Below are 7,960 nucleotides of genomic sequence, written 5' to 3'. Positions count from 1 at the left end.
TTTCTTAAACATTTGTACAGATAATCATAGCTTGACCTTTTGGCAACTGGGAAGATTCTGGGTATTTTTCGTCATAATTAGATCTCCCCAATTCTGCTCATTAGAACTGTATTAGAACTGCATACTGTTGCCTGTGAAAAAAACAAATCTTGGTCCAATTCTTGGTCCAATTAACCATAATGTTAATTGTAGTTTTAGGAGTACCTGGCCACTGTGAAGCACAGTATTATATGCTGAATGGGCTACAGGTAATATTGAAAATATTTTGGTAGAATCTGAAACATCTCCAAACAATTCAATGTGGTGACCAAAATAATATCACCCACCACTGAATATATTGAAATAAGAAAACAATTTGCAGAGCAATTGAGGATTCTGTAGTTCAGTTTTGCTCATCTGTCATCATGAAGATATCAGATCTTCAAGATGCTCAAAATGGCAGCTGCCTTCCTCCTGGGAGGCTTTCCTTGTAAGTTATCAGAAGCAATTTAAAACTGCTCAGTTGAACTGGCAGCATCCATATGGTTGTATGAGGCCAGAGTCAGTGACATTTTGCTTTGTCAGTACATATTGTCCCAAAAACATGTCAGCACAAGCTTCAGTTCCTTAAATCTGTTTATATCAAAAACTCATAGCAAAATATGTAGTTTAGAACATTTTATCAGAGAAATAACTGACAAATTACTGGTTTAGATTATCTGGTAGTATGAATGGTGTGCAGATCCTTGAATGGAGGCTATACTTGTGATAAGTTGATCTCATTCAAAATTAACTTAAACATTTCTTGATAAAGTTATAACAAGTAGCTCTATTTATTCAATCTTAATTATCTATTGAACAGTCAGATAATACAATATTCTTCTAAGTCCTAGGATCAATAAAAATTTGAATAATTTTTTGCTACTAATAGAGTATTCAAAAGTATTTAGAGAGGAACTTAATCTATACATTTGATTTTTGTGTTTTTAATTACACTTTTTTGTAAATCCTATTCTTGTCTAGTAGAATGTTAAAAACATGCATCTGTTTTTCTCTGGAACATTTCATATGTTACCAATAATAAACATATCAGACCTGAATGTGTAAGCATGGTGATGAGGACCATAGATATCAGAAGTCATTGCATGATGCTGTCTGATGAAATCTCAGCATGGCCTGCAAGTCAGATCTTATGTGGGAAACACTCCATTGAGCTGCTGCCCAACAGGAACAGCCAATCAGAATGCAGTAAAACTGGGATGTTTGTGCCTGTGTAGCTACATATGCATTATAAAAAAATTAATTAAAAAAGTAGCGGGTTCATGTGAAGGGGCAGAAAGAAAATGTATTATTTCCCCTGACCTCAACTTGATTCCTTCACAGAAAGTAGGCACCTATGTGAAGGGAAAAAATGGACCCGGATTCAAAAATAACGGATACAACCTGTTATTATTATGATGTGTGGAATCAACCCATTATTACTCAGCAGGTTCCATTAAGTTCAGTGGTGCTAACTCCCATGTAAATGTTCATATGATCATACAGTAGTTCAGAGAATGGCACCTTTCTGTAGAGTGGGCTGTCCTCATATTTCTCTGTTTACACATGAGGAAGAAGCCCACAGCCTGCAGCACAGTTTATCTGCTGAACTCTGCTGGGCCTCTGCTTTTCCTGGTTCTCTTAACTCCGCCCATCAACAGCTTTAAAGGCACAGAGCTGATATTCTCTCCCCCCTCCCTTTCCCTCTCTCCACGCATGCACACACACACACTGTATCTCTGTCATCGTTGCAAGAGAAGAGAAGAAAGAAACTTGTTTTAAAACAGAGTCTTACTTGAAATAAAATTTTAAAACCCTCACCCCCGGCCATCAGGGAGGGTGGAAGCAATGTGGGGAAGGTGGAGTGGACCCAAAAATACACCTGCTTGTACTGTTCCTTAAAAAGCTCTCTGTTGTTACTGTATATCAAAAGATCGATGTCTCACTATGTGTACTTTAGGAGTCGGCAGCATGGGGGGAGACAAGAAGGAACCTGGCAACTGAGGGTACCTAGCAACTGAGGCTATGCTGTGCTAAGGCAGTACTGGCGGAGGAAAAACTGAACACAGATGCTAGACAGAGTTGTGAGGATTTTTTGCCACTCCACTATGCAATTCTCGATCTCTCAATCCCTTGTTCAGTGCACTTAGGAAAGCAGGAAGGAGCTGACAGCATGAAGGGGGGTGAGGGGGAAGGAGGGCAAAGTGGTGTAAGGGAGTGGAAAGACTGGCCATGGACAGAGAGAAGATGTCCAGGGTACAGCTGTGCCCACTGGCAAATCTGTTCTGCTCTGGCAGCAAAGCAAAATTTAAATCATGCTATAAGTGGTTTTGCTTGTCACGGAGAGAGTGGAAAGTAAAAGTGGAGCTACAGGAAATATGTTCATACAAGAAATCTTTCTGTGGTGAACACTGGCCTCCACTATGCAGCGAAGACCTTGTGCATAATCAGCCAATATTTTCTTGGATAGAGCTAGTGCAAAAAAAAAATTGTAACACATTTTTGAAAGTAAGGATAAGAATGAACTTAAGAAATTTGCCTGCTCAGTCTGAATGGTTCCAATATGTGCCATGGAGAGAAGTATACCTCTGAAGCCACAGATGCAGGCAAAATTTTAGAAGCAAAAACTACCAAACCACAGCCACACATTGCTCTCCTATTTTCTGTTTCTTTGCACTCCCCTATTTTCTGTTCCCCTGTCCCCACCTGCATGGTTTGAAACTGTACTGTACAACCAAAGGATCATCCCTTCTAAATTTCATCCACAATTAAAGGCAAGTGTCACATATCCATGGATGCTGAATCATTCTGTCCCATCATTGTTCCAATCCCTCTCATCTCCTGCTGTCCAGGAAATCAAAATAATGTAACATAGCCATCAGATCAACCTACTCGTGATTATTACATGGATTTGGAACAGTTCCGATATTTATAAACAGGAGTAAATGAGACTGAATTATGATCAGAAAAAGAATGGCTTTATCTCTCTTGACTGAAGGAGGTTCTAAACGAATACCTGGACAACAAGCAGAATCCTAATATATCAGAATGGATTATGATTCTGCCTCACGTGTCTGCTCCTGAAAATTTCAATTCAAATATGCCTATCTACATTCTTCTTTCAATTGGATAGAGCTTTGAAAAATAAACCAGTGAGAAAAAAAATAAAGAAATGCTTGAGTAGACATTAAACTGCTGTGTCAGTCATACTATCTATCATAAGATCATTTCATTTATCCAGCAAGATGAAATATTGACAGCAGTCAGTCAGTCATGCTTGCTAAGTACAACAGGAATATGAGGTCAAGATTAGTCTACCTTATCTGTTACAATCTAAGGCAAAGGCCTCTCTTTCAGTGACATGACATTAACTGCTTGAAGGTTTTAGTGGGAATTACTGGAGCAAGGGGAGAGAAAAGAAGACAAGAGGAAGAGTCACTCATCCTCTGGAATGGTTGGTTCAGGCCTGAAACTGTTATGTATAAACTGGTCAATACTGTTCCAGCATTAGTTTCATGTGGAATTAAAATGGATTATCTATCCTGTAAAGCTTGGAGTCCATACCAATAATCAAGGGCATATATCTCCTTCATAACATCTTGGAAACAGACCTGAACTAACTCATCTCCCTCAGAATCATGCCTTAGTCTGACTTCTCAGCAAAAAGTATCTGCCACTTGGCCACTATGTGGCAACTGACAGGTTAAACAGTGTTGCTTACAATTACTGTTTGTTCATCTAGTGTTCTAACTTCAAAATTTTAAAAAATAGTACTAACTAGTACTAGAAAAAAGGCTTACTAGAAGCAAAAACATTACAATGAAAGTCTGAGGTAAAAACACCACCACCAAGCTCAGTTAACTAGACACATGTCTGCTCCACATGGTGGCAAAGAGAAAACTGGAGGGACAATGCACACACATGGGACTTCACAATGATGAATATAGTCATCAGTGAATAGTGCAGCACTGAAGTCATTTGCCTCCTAGTTTTTTCCAGTCCACAAATGGGGTGGGTCTATTCTGATCCAGCCCCACCTGCTGTTCACCCCGGCCAGCAAAGGCATGCTTCAGATACACTTTCCTTTCCCTCTTTCCCCACCCCCCTTTATAAATTTGAGCTGATTTGTATCCTTGCCCTACTATTCATCAGGAAATCTGTTTACCCTACATTCAATTCTCAAGTAGCACCTTGTCCAAAATCCCCCTGCAGTTAAACATTCTACCAAAGTTGCAGCAAGCTGCAGATAGAAAGGCCAAGGTCTCCCATTCATATTTTGCATTGAGATATTATATATTGAGAAATGATTCTGATCCATAATGGTATTATACAGGACTTATTTTTTCTTTCAACTGGATAGAGCTGGATAAAGGTGATTTTGGCAGTTCTCGCTGGTTGGAAGTTGCAAAGAACAGGAAGGATCAATCGGAATAACAGCCGAAACATAATTCACACTTATTCTAACCAGGCTCCTAAAAAAATAGTGCTATGGCATAAGGAACAGGACTGCTGCTGATTGATACTGCCATAGTCTGGAATCTCCATTATAACCATATGTACAATTTATGTCAATTGCACTATAATTTCCTTCTGTGAAACCATTCAAAATCTAGTTCCAACTTCAATATATGTGTGGTAGTGATGTTTAGTTTTTTTAGCCACTTTTCATTATTTTATTGATGTTATTCCCAACAGGGAAAAGTAGGCAGCGTGATGTACTTTATATTATCAGATCCTAGAAATTAAGTAGGGTCGGTTCTTGGAAAGAAGACCCCCCAAAAAACCTCTACAGAGAAAGACAGTGGCAAACCATCTCTGCTTCTCACTTGCTTTGAAAGCCCCTTGCTGGGTCTGCCATAGGTAATCTGCAACTTGTTAGCAATTTACACAAACAAAGTGGCGTAGAGCTCACGAGGCAGGAGGGTGTGTGATTCCCTGGGTGGAGCCACATGGCTGGGCCATGGCGGGGGTGTTCCAGGGCTGTTCTGGGGCAGGACAGGGGTGGACGGTACTGTGGCAGGGGCACAGGTCGCATGCATGGCCCAGACACAGTTTTCCCTTGCTCTGCCTCTGCACAAACACGTACTTGACTGGGATCTTTAAAAATTCCTGTCAAATAATCATGTAATTATTTTTGCTATATATCTAAAATATCTTCAATGAATTAATGGACAGAATATTCCATGTGTCTCTGTATGAGCAACAAATTTGATGAGCAACAAATTTATATGATGTATGATGAGCAACAAATTTCTTCACTGTGGGCCTTGCAATAAACAGGATATCCCTCTACACATGATGATGTGTCGTTTATTTTAATGTAATAGGCAATGTAAGAACATGTGTGGTTAAATTACAGAAAGCACTGTACCATATGCAATTTAATTAAACCATTGCAATGGATAATGACAGGAGGGAGAGTGAGTGAAAGAGAGAGTCAGATTAGAATAGTAAAAATGGGGAAATGAACTTTAGAAAACCATGCCAGTCATGGTTTCCATATATTTTGAATGATTAATGTAAAGTTGGGATTGGATATTAGATCAGGAAATGAAAGACAGAAGCACATAGGGTTGCACAGAGCAAAATATGAGAGGAAAGGGAAATGTATGTGGCTCAATTCTGTTTGCACATGCAAGAAGCCAGGGTTGCAACAATGAGAAGTACTTCAATACCATTTTTAATGAAATAACAGTGATCCTTTCCATGCAGACACTTTAAAATGTTTTGAGGCAGGAAATAAAATGTTTCCTTCATGGAATCCTACAAGGTTCCCCGCCACCCTTTTATCCTCAAAACAGTTTAACTCCAGCTTGGAAACTCTGTAAATGAATCCCCTTTGAAAACAATTCTTCAGTCTGAAATGTTTTGAAAACAGAATTATCTGTTGTGCAAACACTTTTTCCCTGCCTCCTGCCTTCTCTAAACTTCCTTCTTGGTGCCATTTTCAGAGTTCACTCTTTTGTTCCCCCTCGCCTGTTTTTGGAGCACTTTGGAGTGTTTTTTTGTGACTTTGGGGGATGGGCAGCACAATCCAGAGTGGGGGAGCGAATCCCGCTCTGGATGCAGTGCAGGCTTCCACCAGCCTAAATTCCCTCTCCAGGGGTCTTACACTGGCAGAAGGCCAAATCTGCTGGAACCTGGTTGCTGCAGCACCCTGTGATGCCTGGCCTTGTACCAGTGCTTACAAGCCACCTCCAGCTATACCAGCATTTGGGGGGTGGGGGCAAGACTGATCTTAGCCAGCCTCCAAACCCCCCTCAGCCCCTGTATGCTGCTGGAGGAGATACACTGTGATTTTCTTGGTGTATCTCTATTCTCCCCTAAGGGGGATTTGGAGGTTTTTGTTTTTTAATAAAACCTTTTCAGACTTCCCATGCTGCGGGAAAGCCCTGTGGAGCAGGCAGAGTGGCACTCAAGCGGTGCCATCCCCGTCAGCCTCAGCTCTGGATTGCACTGTCAATCTTCACAGCAGTGACTACAGAAGGTTCAGGGTATCATAGCATGAGACTGTGAAGCATAGAAGCACCGATTTGTCAGCACACTGGGGGAAAAAACAGTGACAAACAGAAAATGGCAGCCAGGAATCATTTTGAGGGGGGGTGAATGAAAAAATTATATTGGGCGGGGGGGGAATCGAAAATGTTTTTAAAATGTGTGAGGTGACTTGTGCAGAAATAGCCAATGTGTCTACTGAGTAATGGATTGTACAACAAACCATTTACATGCTTTAAAAACTGTATAACAAGAAATACTTTGTGCATACAAATACTGTCTGCACACAAAATGATGGCTGGGATACAATCACTTTCACAGTGCAAACAGATAGTGAGGAGTAAAGGCCAAAATACAATATTGTCACTGGGTTTTCTGTAACAAGCTTGTTTTCCCATTCACATATCAGCAGCAGGACTGTCATTTAAAAGGATAGGGTTTATAGCTAAAAACAGATTTCTCCACAGTTATACCAATAACATGGGCAGGATTTCAGTACCTGTAAACATCTTGAGAGGAAGACCAGAGTCACTTCTCTGCCTTTCCCCCACCCAACAACGCTGAAAGCTGAAAAAAGACTCTGGCCGTTTCCGCACGGACAAAAGGAGCGACGCGATGACGTCGTAAATAGCAACGTATCCATGAAAAAGCGTTCGCACAGACAGGCGGAGCTGCGTGCGTCAGGAGCCCCGCAGAAATGTGACGGTTCGCACGGAAGCGCTGCGGAAGCGGCGTCTCGCCACGCTCCGTTGCGGCTGCGCACTCGCGAAGCAGCGCAATTGGCTGACGTGACTGCTCTGATGTCCTGCCCGTCCCCCATCTGTCATTGCCTCCCCTCCCAGCTACTGTCAGTCCCAGTTCATGTTACCTGTGAGACCAGAGTGTGTATGGGCAGCCACCATCTGCACAGGCGACATGGATCTGGGAAAGGTGCTTGACCATGCAGGGAAATCACCAGGGACAAACGTGTGTGTGTGTGGGGGGGGACGGTGACCAAGCTTGGCCTTTTGGCAGTCGCCATTGTTGGGAACGGCTCCGTGGCGTCGGTTCGCACGACTGCGGCGTCGGTGCGTCACATGTGGAAAAAGAGCGCTTCGAAGCGGTTTTTGAATACGGCGTCTTCGCGCCGATTAAGCGTTTTCGCGACGGCGCGACTGCGCACGTCCGCCGCTATGCGTGCGAACGCTCTCGCTCTGACGTTTCTTTTCCCGTTTCCACGACGTCATATTTCGCCCTTGCGGAAACGGCCTCTCTCTGAACTTTAAAATGATCTTCCTGCAAGGAAAACAAGTTGGCCTCTAGAAACTTGACAATCACCTAGTGAACAAATAAGTCTTCTATTTTGGCCATAACGTTTGCTCTTCCACTTGCCAGTTGCAAATGTGAAAACAGTCTGTCAGATCCAGCCCAATAAAAATGGGATTCCATAGACTAGAATTAGAATTGG

The sequence above is a fragment of the Sphaerodactylus townsendi genome, linkage group LG03, assembly GCF_021028975.2.
Source record: "Sphaerodactylus townsendi isolate TG3544 linkage group LG03, MPM_Stown_v2.3, whole genome shotgun sequence".
NCBI classification, from domain to species: domain Eukaryota; kingdom Metazoa; phylum Chordata; class Lepidosauria; order Squamata; family Sphaerodactylidae; genus Sphaerodactylus; species Sphaerodactylus townsendi.
The sequence above is the reverse complement of the archived record's forward strand: the minus strand, read 5'-3'. Positions refer to the sequence as shown.